Source organism: Serinus canaria, chromosome 24 (genome assembly GCF_022539315.1).
Source record: "Serinus canaria isolate serCan28SL12 chromosome 24, serCan2020, whole genome shotgun sequence".
Lineage (NCBI taxonomy): Eukaryota > Metazoa > Chordata > Aves > Passeriformes > Fringillidae > Serinus > Serinus canaria.
The window spans coordinates 3,900,574-3,916,706 of record NC_066337.1 but is presented as its reverse complement, the minus strand read 5'-3'; positions in this window follow the sequence as shown (position 1 = coordinate 3,916,706).

Genomic DNA, 16,133 nt, shown 5'->3' with positions numbered 1-16,133 from the left:
GCTTTTATCGCTGGTGATGCAATCCCGGAGCAGGGCACAGGTGCCAGCCTGACTCACTTCACACCTTGGCAGCCAGCTCGGATCTCTTTTGATTTATTTTATCTTGGGTCAGCGATAGCAGAGATAGGGGAGAACTGCAGCACGACCTGGCTTCCAGCACTCGTGCCTGGGCCAAAATTCCTGCTCCAACAGAGGGGAGAATTTGCTGGGCAGAGCTGGGAGAGAATGCAGCTCTATTATTATTATTATTATTATTATTCATTATTATTATTATTATATATTATATATTATAATAATAATAAAAATAACTAACAACACAAGATAATATAGATAAGAACAACAAAACAAAGAGAAGAAGGAGAAGAAATAGGAGAAGGACGAAGAAGGAAAAGAAAGACGAGGAGAGAAGGAGAAGAAGAAGAAAAGAAGAAGAAGAAGAAGAAGCAGACGCTATTATATATAATATAGGGTAATATATTGTATATTATTTATTTATATAATGTAGTTATATTATAATTATGATATATTATGTATTTTATTATTTATATTATATTATTTCTAAACCAAAAAGCCCCATCTTTTCTTGAAACAACCCATGGAAAGATGCCTGGAAGGGTTTGGTGGAATACCCAGAGTAAAGGCAATATATATATAGAATAGTAGAACATAAGATATAAGACAATAGAGAATATAGAAATAGAAGATATAATATATAGATATATAACAAAATATCAAATCATAATATAAACATAAAATAATATATAATGAACAATATTATAATGTATAATATATATATAACTGTCTATATATACTAACTATATCATTATACTATAACATTATATATATTATATATCCACTATATAATATATAGTGTAATATATATTTATTTAAATTATTTATTTAAATATATATTTATAAGATGTCCATTATTATATATTCTTTATTTCTATTATTTATTTCTAACAAAACCATTTTTTCTTGACACAGCCCATGGGAAAGATGCCTGGAGAGGTTTTTTGGAATACTCTGAAAAGAGTTTTGTGGAATATCCCTGGAGGTGTTTTATGGAATATCCAAGATTAAAAGCACAGTGGCTGCTCTGCAAAATTCTTTCTAGAGTAAAAATCTGTTTTTTCCCGGCTGGCTGGAGACCAAGTGCACAAAGAGTTTTTCAGAAAGGCCTTTCTGGTGCTGTGTGCTCTGTCTCCCTGGCAGCTCTCACCCACCAAACCAATCCCGGGCAGGCACAGGAGGGTTCTGGCTCCTGCTCTCTTTCCTTCCTCTCCCGTTTGTCAACCTGGATGAAACCCCAGCACTGCTGCTCCACCAACAGACTTTGCTGCCCAAACTAAAAAAAAAACCCAATCGGAGGTTCTGTCCTCAGGATCTCCAAGAGAGCCACAGGAAAGGATTTCCCAGGATTTCAGGGCCAAGGACAGAGCTAGCAGCTGTAACTCTGGGCAATAGTCTGGCTTCATGGATGTATTTCCAGGAAAATTCTTTTAAAAACCCAAACCGTCGCTGGGAATGCAGCATCAGAGGGAACTCTGGCTGCTCTGCTGGAAGCAAAATCAAATGAAGAAACAGGAGAGAAACAAAGCAATGCAAGCTGGAAAAAAACCTCAGCATGCAGAAAAAAAGGAAATTTTGAGAGGAAAACTTAAAAGCCAGATGGGATCCATCCATTTAAACACCACCATATGTTCCTGAGAGGAGAGCAAAGGAATTCTGTCTCCTGTCAGAAGAGATGAGGGGAGGGAATTGCATTTTCTGTTTGTTATTTAGCACCAGACGATTCATTGGTCCATGTTGCTTTCCTACCTTTCAAATTCTGATAATAATAGTAATAATGAATTAAAAAAATGTATCTAGTATAAAAAAACCAATCACTAAGGCTGATGTTCTGTGTGAGGCTGAATGAAAAGCCAAACATAAACTGACCTGGAAAACAAATTCTCTCCTCCCAGCTTATCACAGAGGAGCTTGCCGCTCAGTTATTCAGATTTTGGATTACTAAGTGTTATTGTGCCCAGAATTTGGAATTTAACTAAACTCTCCAAGATTCCTGATCTGGGAGCCCACCAGGAGGTGAAGATGCCACAGTGAGCGCATCTTGAACCTGCATCACACATGGCAGGCAAAGCAGATTAAAGGAACTAAATGATGCAGCTGGGAGCTGCCCAATGAGTGTCTGATGTCCCCTCTGTGCAAGCTGATGGGGAGGAACTCACATCTCTCACCCATCACCCCCATGCCAGGGGGACAAAGCCACTTAGAAGATCACTAACCAGCAAGAAAATAATTAAAATATAGCAATAAAAGGCAGCTGATTTATCTGGCAGCAAACACCTCCACCCAGCACACGATTAAATTTTGTACCATTAGGGTCAGTTTGTTTAACAAGATGAACAACAGCCGCTCCTTTGTGTTCAACCTCTTGTCACAGCTCTCTGCAAAGGCTGAGAGAGGTCTTTGGTCACCTGGGAGCTCTGAATGCTCTCCGAGAGCTCTGTGTGCACTCCCCGAAGAGCTCGTTGCGCCAGAGCCCAAGTGTCGCCCCGAGAGCTCTGAGAGGCTCTGTGTGCACCCCAAGGGCTCGATAGAGCCTCTGTGTGCACCCAAGGACTCCCGAGAGCTCTGTGTGCCCCCCAAGAGCTCTGTGTGCACCCCGAGGGCTCTGAGCACCCCCTAGAGCTCTGTGTGCCCCCACCGGGGCTCCGCGAGAGCTCTGATGTGCAAACCGCGGGCTCTGAGGGCTCTGTGTGCCCCCTGAGGGCTCTGAGGGCTCTGGGCAGCACTGAGGGCTCTGAGGGCTCTGTGTTCACCCAGCGGTTTGAGAGAGCTCTGTGTGCACCCCAAGGCTCCCCGATTATATATTACTATATACTATATTATATATATTATATATACTATATAATATATAGTGTAATATATATTTATTTAAATGATTTATTTAAACTATATATTATATAAGATGTCCATTATTTATATATTATTTATTTCTATTATTTATTTCTAAAAACCATTTTTTCTTGACACAGCCCATGGGAAAGATGCCTGGAGAGGTTTTTTGGAATACTCATAAAAAGGTTCTGTGGAATATCCCTGGAGGTGTTTTATGGAATATCCAAGATTAAAAGCACAGTGGCTGCTCTGCAAAATCTTTTCTAGAGTAAAAATCTGTTTTTTCCCGGCTGGCTGGAGACCAAATGCACAAAGAGTTTTTCAGAAAGGCCTTTCTGGTGCTGTGCTCTGTCTCCTGGCAGTTCTCACCCACAAACACATCCTGGGCAGGCACAGGAGGGTTCTGGCTCCTGCTTCTCTTCCTTCCTCTCCTGTTGTCACCTGGATGAAACCCCAGCACTGCTGCTCCACCAACAGACTTTGCTGCCCAAACTAAAAAAAACCAAAATCAGGAGGTTCTGTCCTCAGGATCTCCAAGAGAGCCACAGGAAAGGGATTTCCCAGGATTTCAGGGCCAAGGGACAGAGCTGCAGCTGTAACTCTGGGAATAGTCTGGCTTCATGGATGTATTTCCAGGAAAATTCTTTTAAAAACCACAAACCAGTCCCTGGGAAATGCAGCATCAGAGGGAACTTTGGCTGCTCTGCTGGAAGAAAAATCAAATGAAGAAACAGGAAGAAACAAAGCAATGCAAGCTGGAAAAAAACCTCAGCAGCAGGAAAAAAAGGAAATTTTGAGAGGAAAACTTAAAAGCCAGATGGGATCCATCCATTTAAACACCACCATATGTTCCTAAGAGGAGAGCAAAGGAATTCTGTCTCCTGTCAGAAGAGATGAGGGGAGGAATTGCATTTTCTGTTTGTTATTTAGCACAGATGATTCATTTGTCCATGTATGCTTTCCTACCCTTCAAATTCTGATAATAATAGTAATAATGATTAAAAAAATGTATCTAGTAGTAAAAAACTCATCTAAGGCTGAATGTTCTGTGTGAGGCTGAATGAAAAAGCCAAACATAAACCTGACCTGGAAAACAAATTCTCTTCCTTCCCAGCTATCACATGAGGAGCTTGCCAGCTCAGTTATTCAGATTTTGGATTATGGTGTGTTTATTGTGCCCAGATTTGGAATTTAACTAAACCTCTCCAAGATTCCTGATCTGGGAGCCACCAGGAGGTGAAGATGCCACAGTGAGCATCTTGAACCTGCTCACAAATGGGAGGCAAAGCAGATTAAAGGGAATAAATGATGCAGCTGGGAGCTGCCCAATGAGTGTCTGATGTCCCCTCTGTGCAAGGCTGATGGGGAGGAACTCACATCTCCCACATCCCCCCCATGCCAGGGGGAAAAACCACTTAGAAGATCACTAACAGCAAGAAAAATAAATTAAAATATAGCAATAAAAGGCAGCTGATTTATCTGGAGCAAACACCTCCAACCCAGCAAACGCTTCAGAAATAGTTTGTAGCTGTAGGGTCAGTTTTGTTTTAACAAGGATTGACAACAGCCGCTCCTTTGTGTTTCAAACCTTCCTTTGTCACAGCTCTCTGCAAAGGCTGAAGAGGTCTTTGGTCACCCTGGGAGCTCTGAGCGCTCCCCGAGAGCTCTGTGTGCACCCCGAGAGCTCTGAGGGCTCTGTGCGCTCCCCGAGAGCTCTGAGAGAGCTCTGTGTGCACCCCGAGGGCTCTGAGAGCTCTGTGCGCACCCCAAGGGCTCTGAGAGAGCTCTGTGTGCACCCCTGAGGGCTCTGTGTGCACCCCGAGGGCTCTGAGAGAGCTCTGTGTGCACCCCGAGAGCTCCGAGGGCTCTGTGTGCACCCCGAGAGCTCTGAGGGCTCTGTGCGCACCCCGAGGGCTCTGAGGGCTCTGTGTGCACCCCAAGGGCTCTGAGCACCCCCTGAGAGCTCTGTGTGCACCCCGTGAGCTCTGTGTGCACCCCAAGAGCTCTGTGCGCACCCCAAGGCTCTCTGTGCACCCCAAGGGCTCTCTGTGAACCCCAAGGGCTCTTAGAGCTCTGTGTGCACCCCCTGAGAGCTCTGTGTGCACCCCAAGGGCTCTGAGCACCCCCTGAGAGCTCTGTGTGCACCCCAAGGGCTCTCTGAGCACCCCGAGGGCTCTGAGCACCCCCTGAGAGCTCCAGAGCTCTGCTGCCTGTGCCTCAATCACAGCAATATCTCCCCGAGATGACAAAATGTTCTTTGCCATCTGTTTTACCCCATCCACGCCTGAGCAGACAGCTCAGATCAGAGGTTTGCAAAGAAATCAGAATATTTACATCATTTCCAACAAGGGCAGAGCCCGTCAACGCCTAAAGACAGATTGGGTGTTTCTAAATCTCAGAGACTTTCCGGAGTTGCAAAAGGAGGCTGGACAGAAAGGAATTTTCCAGAGTTACAGAAGGAAAATTGACAGAAAGGAACTTTCCAGAATTACAAAAGGAAATGGGCAGAAAGGAACCTTCTAGAGTTATAGAAGGAACATGGGCAGAAAGGAACTGTCCAGAGTTACAAAAGCAAAGCGGACAAAAAAGAACTTTCCAGAATTACAAAAGAAAAATGGGCAGAAAGAAACTTTCCAGAGTTACAGAAGGAAAATGCACAAAAAGGAACTTTCCAGAGTTACACAAATAACATGGGCAGAAAGGAACTTTCCAGAGTTACAGAAGGAAAATGGGCCAGAGGCAGGGCAAGAATGACCCCTGCCCTTGCCCACGGGGCTGCTGGAACCAGCAGGGCTGGGAATTGCTGCCCAGGACAGGACAGGTCACTGCACCACAGCACAAACAGGGAACAGCAGCAGGACCTCCCTGCCCAGTGCTGACACCTGGTTAGGGCAGGAGGCTGTGGGACCTGATGCAAGGAGCCAATTTTAACCCCATAAACTTGGGAGCACTGCAATGCTCAGGGTAATCACAGGAGAAGTGCAAAGAAAATGATAAAATCCACTGCAAACTCAAATACAAATACCAAGGGAAGGCACAAAGGCACCTTCCCCCAGTCTCAGGATGGGTTTTTAAGTAGCAGCATCACAAATCAATTCTCACACTTAGTGCTGCATCATTTATTCCCTTTAATCTGCTTTGCCTCCCATTTGTGAGCAGGTTCAAGATGCTCACCGTGGCATCTTCACCTCCTGGTGGCTCCCAGATCAGGAATCTTGGAGAGGTTTAGTTAAATTCCAAATCTGGGCACAATAAACACATTGTAATAGAACTGAGCTGGCAAGCTCCTTATATAGCTGGGAAGGAAGAGAATTTGTTTTCCAGGTTAGGTTTATGTTTGGCTTTTTCATTCAGCCTCACACAGAACATTCAGCCTTAGATGAGCTTTTTACTCCTAGATACATTTTAATCATTATTATTATTATTATTATTATCATAATTTGAAGGGTGGGGAAACATATATGAACAAATGAATCATGAGAAATACTTCTGTGCTAAATAACAAACAGAAAATGCAATTCCTCCCCTCATCTCTTACTTGTAAATCCCTCAGGTCAGCTCTGCAGCCTCAGCAGGAGCAGACATTCCTCTCAGCCAGGTAAAAGCAATAATTTATTTTTAAGATGTGCAATAGAGTGCAGCAGATTTTGAACCCTCCAAGCAGGGTGGAGGTTTTTTTTTCCTGCTACAATTGCACTCCAAGCAAAGCAAGAGTTAACTCCCTGCCTCATAAACTGAGAAATCTCTGCTGAGCACAAAACCCTTCCTTGCTCCAGCCTCAGCCAGACTGGGCAGGTCTGGTGTCCCTGCTGATTGCCCTGAGCTCCACAGTTTCCCTTCACCTCCTTTTGCTCAACAACATTTTCCTGGCACAGTTTCCTCCAGTCTGAACCAGCTCTCGCCCTCCCAGCTCCAAAAAAATCCCAGCACTTTCCCCTTTCACCTCGGTGTCACTGGCAATTCCTGCAGGCAGGAGAAAAGGGAGAGCTGGCTCAGATAGAAGGGGAGATGTGGGAGAGTTTCACAGTGACTTCTGTGAGCCAGAGAGGAGCTGGATCAGAGGATCCACCTTTACCCCTGAAAGAATTTCCTACCAAGGTCACTGACACAGGAACCAAAAAAGAAAGAAGGAGAAATAAGAGAAACTTGCAACTCTCTATTCCATAAGCACTTTGCTTGTCTCTCCTGACCAATGGGTAAAGTGTAGATTAGGAGTCTTTTAAGAATGTAGAAAAAGCATCAATAATAATAAAAACAGGTTTGAAGCCCTCTGAACATGGAGGGTTGCTTTGTGTTGTCTCCATCTCAGCCATGACAGGAAAGGGAGAATTTGAGGCCAAACTTTGTGCAATGCAGCTGTAAAATTCTGAGTAGGGTGGTGAATTGTGCTGGCTGCTCTCTCTTGACCCTCAAAAATCTATTCATGACAAGCCCTCATGCTGGAGTTAGTGGGGTTTTGGGTCCTCCTCCCCAACACAGAGATTCTGAATGAGCTGTTTATCCTGAGTGAAACAAGCTCCAACAGAATCATTCTAAGAATTCCAGTCAGAGCTGTGTGAGGCTGAATTCCTGTGATCAAACCCCAATCTGAGCTTGGCAGCAGCAGCAGAGCCCTGTGAGGGATCTCAGTGTGCTGTGGGCACTCCCCAGAGCACATTCCCCTCCCTGGGAATCTCCTCCTGTGGGACACTGGAAATGCCTGAAAAACTGGGAATGCCCCGGGACAGGATTCAAGAGGTGGAGAACTGGGAGAATTTGTGAGGTTGAGATTTCAGCAAGGGCTGCAGGAGCACAGGGAGGGTTTGTGGTCTGTAAAGTGAGAGTGTCTTCAGTGTCACCTTTCCAAATAAAAACTGCAGCCAAATTACACACTGAAAACTCTCATTTTTTTTTCTGATGCATCACCTCCAGTGCAAGAAATCTCTTTGGCAGACACCAGGGCACTCCTGACCTGTGTTTATCTCTGCCAGGAGAGGAAGGAAAAGCCAGAAATTCACATTCTCTTGCAAACATCTGCACACAGCTGCTCTCACTACAGCCACTGGAAATAGAGCTGGCCACAGGGATGCTGAAAAGTCACCCCCAGCTCACAGCCTGGATTTATTCCTGCAATTCAAGGGGTCACTGGGATGGCCACTCCTGAGGGCAGCCCCTTCTCTGAGGGGCTGTGGTGCAGCTAAGTCAGCTCACACCAAACTGTGAGAAGAGAGACAACATCCCATGGAAAAAAACAGGATTATTTTGCCACTCTTGGGCCTTCACACCTTGTCAGGAATTTCTTTAGCATCACATCCTGCTTTACAGAGACCCCAGGGAGCTCTGACCCCACAGGTCCAGCCCTGCCCTCTGACAGCTCCCCCCAGACTGGCTCCATTAATTTCTCCTGATTCCAGAGGGAAAACCTCTCCCCCTCAGTCATGCCCTGTCCTGTGGGAAATAGTAAAGGTGTGAAGGTTTTCAGAAAGCTGGGAAAGCAGGCTTTAAAACAGAAAGAGCAGAGAAAATAGAATCTGCTGCGAAGCCTGAAGGTAGAAAAAGTCACAAAAGACATGAAACAATGGCTGGGGTTTTAGGCTTGGCTGAGACAGGTGGGTTTGGCTGAATTACTACAGGAATACTGAATGAAGAGTTGAAATTACTGGCTCAGTGTTACACTTTACTGAACCAACAGCTGGAAGACTGAAAGTCTGAAATGAAAGTCTAAAAATTCTGTTGTTGTCTTTGTTCATAATTAAGAAGTCTTTCCACCTGCTCGAGCTAGGTCCCTTCATGAACTTTCCCCAAAATATTCTTTTGCAATGAGTGAGAAACTGGCCCAGACCCACCAGCAGGAAGGACCTCCCCAGGAACAGGTATTTTCTGGCAGCTCTGCACACCCCTAATCACCCAACCCATCGAATTCCAGGCAGCAGCAAGTTTGCATTGGTGATAACACTCAATTCCTTCAGCCTCACAACACAGAACTCTCCTTTCAGCTTGAAAGTGAATTGCAATCTGAAGGTGCAAAATATGAATGAAACCCAAAAGAGCTCAGAAATTGCAGATATTCACCCCCAGCAGATTCCCTGGATGAACCCCAAGCCCAGAGCAGCAGTTTCCTTCTGTAAGCTGGGAGATGCTATCTTCAAAGCTCATTTAAATGCTCACATTTCTCAAATGCTGTTTAGGAACTGGAGCTCAGCTGGAATCAACTTCAGCTGGTTTGGTGCTGCTAAAAACCCTTGGGATGTTTTCCTAGGACTTTTTCAAGGAGAATGCCCAGGAGAGCAATCCAATGTGTTGCACTTAAGGAACAACATGATATTTTCTAGAATACCCATAGAAAATCCAGTCTAGAACTCTTTTCTTTAACAACCTACTCTAAAACACCAGCGTGGTTTTCACCTAACACTCTTTTCACTGGGAAATGAATTGCAGCAGGTGATGACTTTTGGGGTAAAGATTTGGAATACTGATTTCTTCTTCATGAAAACTCCAAGCAAAAATCTAAAATGAACAATAAAATTAATTGGGTTTGTTTTTTGGTTAGTTTTTTTGGGGGGTTTTGGGGTTTTTTTGGGGTTTTTTTTGGTTGTTTGGGTTTTTTTTTCCCCCTGAAAAAACCAGAAGGATCTTGAAACAGAGCCAGGCATCTGTGAGAGGGAGTTGAGGAGCACAATTGCTGAAGGTTTAAGAGGCTGTGCCCAGTTTGGGTGGCCTGTCCTGCCCTCCCTGTCCTGCCCAGGCTGTGCCTGTGTCTCCCACCCCCTCACCCTGAAGGCTCCTGTGCCTGTTTCCCTAAATAAACACCCTTTGGAACAGATATATTCCAGTATTTATCCTCCTAAACCCTCCAGGTTAACTGGGAATTTTAGAAAAGTTATAAAAACCTCCCCAGGAGGAGGGGGCAGGACACCAGAGCCATTCCCAAAAAGCAGCAGAGAGATGGACAATGAACAAATTCACCTCTAATTCTGTTTAATTCCCTGCAAGAACCCCCTGGAGCTGCCTGCAAGGCCAAAATCAGAATTCTTGCACCAGCAAGAGTCACCAGCCCTGAAGGAGAAGCTTTTCCTCATGCCAAGGGGAAATGGAATAAATATTAATGGAATTAAAGATTCTTCAGGACAAGGAATGAGTAGTGAGGTGCAAAATAGGCAGAAAAGATAAAAAATGATAAAAAATTAAGAGATTTCTCTGCCAAAGGAAGTGGCTTGGGCAGCTGTGACATCTCTGCCCTGCCAGGCACCAAACCCAGGGGCTGGCACCACGGTGGGGTCAGTCCAGCTGAACTGGGCCTTTTACAGCACCAAGAAAAACAGAGTTGGAAACAGCTCAGAGAGAAACAGCAGGGCCTTCAGCTCCTCACACAGCTCAGCTTATTGCTGAGCCTTTCCCTACACACTGCACCCCAAAAAACCCCAGAACTGCCCTGTTATACATCATGGTGGAACCCCACTGCTAGCTCAATAAACCAATCTCATTCCAGGCTCAGGGGGAGAAAATAAAAAGTATTTTATCAGTCACCTGCTGCCAGCAGGCAAGAAACATCCTAATCTCCTTATCTTGACAATAAAAATATTGGAAGTGATTACATTATTTATTTTTCCAAGCTCTGATTTCTTCAGCCATTCCAACCCTGCATATTCTCCATGCTTCTCCAGCCACCACTCTTGTAAAACTGGAAAGAAAAGACAACTTTTGGGGCTGTGCAACTGAGAAACGACAGGAAAAACCACATTGCTCTGTGCAAGTCTTGCTTCTAAAGCAGAAATTCCTACCCTGGCCAGGCCTGAAGCCCTGTGAGGCTGCTCCCCTCTCCCAGAGCAGGATTTCTGGTGGAGCAGTGAAACTTATCCAAGTGGAAATCCAAAATCTCAGTGATTTTCTGAGAGGTTTGTAAATCAGAGTGAGCACCTAAACAGCATCAGTCCTGAAGAGTGAATTCTAAATAAAGTCTGGAATGCATTGAGCAGGGTCCTGGCAGCTGTAGGGATGGCAGAGAGGGGCAGGGGAAGGATTCCAGAGGGGTGGGAGCAAATGCTTGTGCAACAGCTCAGCAGAAGTGCTGCACGAATAAAAACCAGAATATTTTGAGGGGTAACTCAGATCCACAGCAGGGAATCCCAGAGAAGAAAGCCCAACAACCTCCAGGAGCTGCCCTTCCTTCTCCTGGGGGGAAAAAGTGCAGCCAGAGGGGAGGGGAAGGGGAGAGTTAAAGCTGAGTTTAACTCCAGCAGAGCTTTGCAGCTGGGTCTGAGCTGGGTTCTGCTCTGCCTGCAGGGAGGGCTGGCAGCAGCACTGCTTCTGTGGCAGAACGAGGAGGAAAAGCACACAGAGGGCTATTTTTGAAGATGCCTGCAGCACTGGATCCCTGCAGCCTTCTCTTTTCTTTTTGTAGAAGAGGCTGCTCAGTGAGAATTTCAGTGAGAAATGTGAGCACAACACTGACAGGGCCAGGAGGAGCAGGGCATCAGACCACAGAAATCACATCAGAACCTTGCAGAAAGCAAACTGGAGACAGCAAAAGCTTTTGCAAACTCCCCTGGTCACAAGGAGCACGAGAGCCAGGTCTCTGCTTTAACCAAAAAGCACTAAGCACAAAAATGACAGTGCAGTGGCATCCTTGCAGATTATTCCAGTCTAAAACTGCCAATTCCCAAATTTCAGCCAATTAGGAGCTTCCCTCAGATCTAATTTGATCACTTCCACCACTTTCACTGTCCCTAGCAACCCAAATCTATCCAGTAAAACCATCTTTTCCCCCATGGAGTGTTTTATTTTCCCCCCACAAATAAAATCATCCTGAATGAGCGACTTAAGGGCAGAGCACTCTTTAAATGTCATTTCCTGTGGGATTGTAACAGGTGAGAACTGAACTCCAGACAGGGATTTTATAGCAGGAAAATTGATCTGTGTCTGCCTGGTAGATAAAGGAGTAGCCTGTGACCTGAAAGGACTAAAATAGCTTTTTTTAATGAGTTAGAGTGCTGTCACACAAAGACAGAGGTCACTGGGTGTGCTGGCAGGAACACTGGTGCCAGAGATCCACCTGCAGGGAGCCTTTCATCTGAGCAGCTCCAGCACTGAATCCCTGCCAGCTTGGGAGGAACAGTGATGTAATGCTGCAAACCTGGCTCCATGCACCTAAAAACCAGGTGTGAACCTGTGCCAACAGCCCAAACAACCTCAGCTGCCATTTCCCACCAGTTCCAGATGCTTCCAAAGCACAAACAGGGACAGCTTTAACAGCAGAACCAGAGAGAGCAGCAACCAGGAGCAGCTTCCCTGCACCCAGGTGCAGGTTCTGAAGTGAGGCTGATGCCTCAGGATTTCACTTTTCTATTTTCCATCTATTTGTAACCTGCAGTTCTTTAGTGCAGAACTCAAACCCCACACTCAGTGGGAGCTGCTGCTTCCCCATTTGGGGCAGACACAACAATTCCTCTCCAGGATTTCAGCTTTTCTATTTTCCATCTATTTGAAAGAGATGATATTATATTTAATACTCAAACTAATGTTAATACTTCTACTACCACCACCACTAATAATAATAAATTATATTTAATAATGGCACATTATTATATTTTCCATCTATTTGTAACCTGCAGTTCTTTAGTGCAGAACTCAAACCCCACACTCAGTGGGAGCTGCTGCTTCCCCATCTGGGGCAGACACAACAATTCCTCTCCAGGCCTGGCAGCCAAGGACACCTCACTGCCTCAGGGCCCAGAGATGGGAACAAAAGGGAGTTGGGGCAGCAAACTTGGGGTCAATGCCTTCATTAGCTGGAGCTGGAATTGGCAGATTCACCCCCAAAATGCAAATGGACCAAACTTATAAAAGTGTGAAACCTGTGACCCATTGTCCATTTTTGGGTAGATTTTGTCTGCCCTAAATGTCCCTGAAGGCCCTTCAATAAATAGATCTGCTTTTTATTTCCTTAATTTAGCCTGGCCTCTGTTTTAGGTAGCCTAAAAAGTCATCACCAATTTTCCAGATGCTTCCATAGCACAAACCTGGACAGAACCAGGGAGAGCAGCAGCTTGGAGCAGCTTCCCTCTGCTCAGGTGCAGGGGCAAGGTCAGAAGTGCAATGATGTCAAATTATTATTGCATTTTCTGTGTCCAGCTCAGTCATTCTGGGAAAGCTGAGGAACTTTCTGTGCTTTAAATCTTCGCCAAGCTGGGAGCAGCACAGCCCTGGCCAAAACCAGTCCCTTCATGGTGGCTGAAAGGAATTTTGCACTAAATTCCCAAGGGTCCAAACCAGCTCTTCCAGGTTAGGTTTGAATTACCCCGAGTTTCTGTCAGGTCTGAGCTGCTTTGGAGGAAAGTTCATTCCCTCCTGAGCACACAGAACGTTCCCAAGCCCAACCTCCCAGTGCCCAGCTACAACTGGGATTTCTGGTCAGTGTTCTTTCCTCCCCCCAGCACCACCCAGGGAGGTTGAAGAATGACTCAGAGGTGAAGGAGCTGCTGGGTCCAGCTGGTTCTGAGATTAAACCCCTTCACAAGGTGAATTTCCCCTTGAGTGCAGGATCTCCTCAAGCCAACCTCAAATTTCGTCCCAGGGCAGAAGGTAGAAAGTTAAAAAAAAAGTTAAAAAAAAAGAATAAAACCCAAGAGAGGTGATTCCCTGCCCAAACACTTTTTTTCTGAGGGGTTTAAAGCTGCAGCTTGCTAAGAGCAGGTGAAGAAGCCAAGGTAAGCAAAGGATTTACGACACTCCAAAGTTTTCCTCATTCTTACTTACTGCTGACCTACACAACACAGGTAAATACCTGTAGGAAACCTCCATAGGGTGGTAAATCATTGATGGGAGACATTTGCTGATGGACTAAATCTGGATCCAATAACATTTACATCCTAAATTTAAAATGGTCAAGGACTATTTAATGAGCACACAACCCTCCATTGGATACAGGACACAAAATAAACTCTGAAAGGATTCAGGCATAATTAAACTTGTGAGTCCTAGGATGGGCTGGAATAAAACTCTGAGATCTGCCACAGGCTGCCTGTATGTCACTTGTGGAATTCCTGCAGGTCCCAGTTCTCCTGTCCACAAAAGCTGGAGAACCTCCTGCTGTGGTTCTGAGGGTTGCAAACCTTGCAGGGCTGGGAGTGCTCCTGCCAACCACCAGAGCAGCCTGGAGAGCCGTGGAGCTCCATGTGCTGCTCTGCTGCTCATCCCTGATCCAGGCCAGGCAGAGCTGCCCCGGGAGCTAAGGCCACACTTCCCTTCCGAGTCCCCAGCTCTGAGACAGCGCCCAAGCTGGAGTTTGGAGGCAGCTTGGGTCTGAGGCAGCCTGAGCTGTGTGGGAATTCAGGAGAGGCTGCCCTCACAGGGCCACGGGCCCCTGAACACCGACACTGACCTATAGCAGATGCAGGGCCTGCTACGGCTCCGTGGAGGGATGTTTAGAGATAGGAATTTGCTGAGTCATAGGAATTGTACCAGGAGTCCTCACTCTGGTCCTCCTTATCTCTCTGTGACCCCACAGGCTGGTTTCCCTAACCCTTACAATTGGTCAGTTTTCAATCCCCCCTAACCCTATAAAAGAGGCCGTCTGGGCCCATTTTTTGAGAAGAGCAGCTTCAAGACCCTTCACGAGACCCTCAGAATAAACCATGGTGGAACGCTCTTGGCCGCCTTCTCCTCTCTCATTTCGTCTGCCTTCCAGGAGCCACGGCCAGCCGCAGCCCCTACAGCAAGCTGAGAGCTGAAATCACAAAAGAGCTGACTTTCACTGAGAGCTGAAATCACAAAAGAGCTGACTTTCACTGAGAGCTGAAATCACAAAAGAGCTGACTTTCACTGAGAGCTGAAATCACAAAAGAGCTGACTTTCACTGAGAGCTGAAATCACAAAAGAGCTGACTTTCACTGAGAGCTGACTTTCACTGAGAGCTGAAATCACAAAAGAGCTGACTTTCACTAAGAGCTGAAATCACAAAAGAGCTGACTTTCACTAAGAGCTGAAATCACAAAAGAGCTGACTTTCACTGAGAGCTGACAATCACTGAGCTTGCTCGGGGTCTCGGCTATGTGGCAGTCTGGCCTAGGGCACCCCGGCCTCCGGAGGGCTGAGGTGTTGGGCCTTGGGCCGTTTGCCTGGGGCGCTTACCCTGTGGGGAACCAGTTGTCCGGATAAGAAGCCAGCCCCTGTGGCTCCATTCATTTTACACCAACCCTTTTCCCTGGGAACCAAAACTCACCAGCCAAAGATCCTGATGGCAAAATGCAGGAGGCACTTGGCACTGCCAAGTCAGCCAGAGTTGGCAGTGGTGGTTGGGGTCTGAGGCAGCCTGAGCTGTGTGGGAATTCAGGAGGGGCCGCCCTGACAGGGCCACGGGCCCCTGAACACAAACACCGGCCCCCTTCCCTGGGAACCAAAACTCACCAGCCCAGGGTCCTGATGTAACTTTGCAGGAGGAATGTGGAACTCCCAAAGAAGCCCAGGTTGGTGGTGGTGGCAGCTTTGGTTTGAGAGCCCAACCCTAGGCAGTAAAAGCAGCCCTGGGCTAAGGCTTGTTCCAAGGAAGAAGCTGTGGAGGAAGACATTGTGGCGTTGTGGCAGTTTTGTGTTGCCCTTGGGATGCCTTTGGCAGCTGCAGTGAGCCTGGAGCTCTGGGATTTGTAGTTTAAAAACCCTAACCCTAGCTGTAACCCTAACCCTGACCCTAGGCAGTAAAAGCAGCCCTGGCCTAGGGCTGGTTCCAAGGAAATATCTGTGGAGGCAGCCACGTTGTGGCAGTTTTGCATTCATGCTGGGATGCCTTTCACAGCTGCAATGTGCCTGGAGCTCTGCGCTTTGTGGTTTAAAAACCCTAACCCCAGCTGTAACCCTAACCCTGACCCTAGGCAGTAAAAGCAGGCCTGGGCTAGGGCTGGTTCCAAGGAAGAAGCTGTGGAGGAAGGCATGTGTGGTAGTTTTGCATTCCCCTTGGGATGCCTTTTACAGCTGCAGTGTGCCTGGAGCTCTGCGCTTTGTGGTTTCCAGAACCCTGGCAGCCCCCGCACACCAACACCAGCCCTTTTCCCTGGGAAACAAAACTCACCTGTCTGGGTTCCTGATGGCAGATTGCAGGAGCCACCCGGCACTCTCACACCAGCCCAGGCTGGCAGTGGTGCCAGCTGGGGTCTGGGAGGCATCCTGTGCAATTGGAATGTCAGCTGGCAGCCAGGCACTCCGGGCCACAGGCCCCTGAACACCAGCCCTCCTCATACTAGACACAAAAACCCCAC